Source organism: Carlito syrichta, unplaced genomic scaffold, assembly GCF_000164805.1.
Source record: "Carlito syrichta isolate Samal-C Ts95f unplaced genomic scaffold, Tarsius_syrichta-2.0.1 Scaffold253790, whole genome shotgun sequence".
NCBI classification, from domain to species: domain Eukaryota; kingdom Metazoa; phylum Chordata; class Mammalia; order Primates; family Tarsiidae; genus Carlito; species Carlito syrichta.
In genome coordinates, this window is record NW_007197886.1 from 4,604 (window position 1) to 6,861 (window position 2,258).

Below are 2,258 nucleotides of genomic sequence, written 5' to 3' on the forward strand. Positions count from 1 at the left end.
GGAAGGCTGAGGCAGAAGGATCATCAGAGCCTAGCAGGTCGACGCTGCGGTGGCCGGGAGTGGCCACTGCACTCCAGTCTGGGCGACAGAGTGAGACTCCAACTCAAAAAAAAAAAAAAACTTCTTGAGGGAAAAAATATAAAATGCATAAATTTCAAAAGATGAATTACTTCCATACTCTTTGCTCTCTGTCTTTGAGTGTCCAAAGATAAAGAGTTTCACGGTATGTTTTCAATGATTCAGCTTTTGCAAACATATATAAATAGGTTCCTCATTAGCAGTCCTGTTTTGGTAATTAATAGCAAGCAATATGCTTGAATTAGAGGTTTAATTTCCACTTGAATGAAGTTTCTCCTCTTCTTGGAAACAAAGCCATTTGCAGAGATCTGGAAATCATGAGTTTTCTAAGTGGAAGGAGATGCTGTTCTGGTTCACCTAAAAATATCCGTTCAGATTGACTGGTGTTTTATAGTAACATTTCAAGACCCAGTGTATGTTATTGATGACAATGGGGTCAGGGTTGCCTTAGTTAGGTGAGTTTGCATAGGGGTAATAGCTATGTCAAGCCAGCATGGGGTTGATCTGGGTCACGTCCCGCACCACATCCCTAGGGATGTGGCCAGTCCACTTGGAGAGCGCTTCCAAGTTCACAGGCTTGATGACCTGACTTGATGACCTGTCTTAGACAGAGAGACACCACCAAGCTTGCCAATGTGGTCCTCGTGGTGCAAAACAGTATCACTCTAGGCGATGCCCAGGAAGTGAAGGATGAGCTTGAGGAGGTGCCGCAGGTGCAACACCAGCTGCTTGTAGTACAGGGGCAGACACTTGTCTCTGCCCACCTCCATGCACCGTGCATACATAACCTCGATGGTTTGTTCTACTTGAGGCAGTCGTGGTAGTTGCTGAGATTGAAGCCAGTGATGGTAACCTTGCATATGATCATGGAATGCACGGAGGCCCGGCCATCATGTACCATGAGCAGGAACTTGGAGTTGGGGAACAGGCACGACAGGTACACAGAGGACTTGAGCGTGAAGGCGTCCTTGTTGCAGAGCACACGGGTCAACTAGCCATGCTTGGCAATAACCTCCAGGATGAAGGCTTGTATGGTGGGTCCAGCACCTCGTCCATCACACCCACCTCGTCCAGCCTCAGCTTTTTGCAGCCAGACTTGGACCAGGCCTAGCATGTGGCCAGCATGCACAGAATGATGCGCATCTCCTCACTGCAGTTCTCCTCGGAGTGGGCGTCCAGCATGGCTTCGCCTTAGCAGTACTCCATGCAGTTGGCTCGCATCATCACCAGATCCTCCTACTTGGGCCACATGGCTCACCGGGGGCTCCAAGGGCCCACCAACACTGCCCGGCACTCCAGCACCTGCTGCCCCAGCTGGACGCCAATGTGCAGCCAGCGCCAGTAGCAACTTCTGCACCAGCAGGCACATGCTGCGCCAGGGGTGGGGCAGACCTGACCCAGGAGCCAGCGTCTGTGACTTCAGCTACAGGTCAGTGGGCAGCCTGCCCACCCAGATCACATCTCCTCTGGGCACTGCCAACTCTGGGCTCTAGCCCTTGTGCCTGCTCGCCAAGTCTGTCTGCTGGCAGAACCTGCTCCAACGCATGGCCAGGCACCCCCGTGCACCCAACAACTCCCGGCTCACCAAACACCCTAGCCGTGTAGTGGTTGATTGTTCAATCCGAGAGACCACCAAGAGCCAATTCCGATGAAAATTCAAGAGGGTCTTTATTTACAAGCTCGAGCCTGGACCTCTGTCGACAACCGACACAGCGGAGTACATACAGAGGTACTGATTTCTTTAAGCAGGTGGCTTTTATGCTTTTACACAAAGAGAGGAAGAGTTTGGGGGGCTTTCCAGTGTTGTTACCATTTAATTGGGTAGTTCCTCTGGTGGTCAGCTTAATTGTGGAGGATTGGCTAGCATGATTCGGGCTGACCTTGGTCCACTAGATGGGGAAGCTGCAGAGACATCTGGAAACATAGGTGATTACCCCCTGGCACTTGATTGGTTGTTGCTAAGGGGAAAGTGAGATAAGGGAAGAATAACTGGAGCTTTGTAGTTTTTCCCATAACTGGAACTTTAAACAGTTACAGGTTATGTTTTAAGACAGAAAACTAAAAACTAAAAATGGCTGTGCCATTGTCCACAAGTCAATTCCATATTTATTGGGTTATAGCGTGCTTTTAACCTAAGTTTATAGTATACTCTATTATGGTCCCCTCAGCCAAGGCTCATT

The 2,258-nt window shown here is 49.6% G+C and overlaps 1 pseudogene; it reads right to left on the minus strand.

Annotated features, from left to right (window-relative positions):
* Nucleotides 1-393: 393 nt before the first annotated feature.
* Nucleotides 394-1,470, minus strand: LOC110595080 (annotated as a pseudogene).
* Between the last annotated feature and the right edge of the window lie 788 nt (nt 1,471-2,258).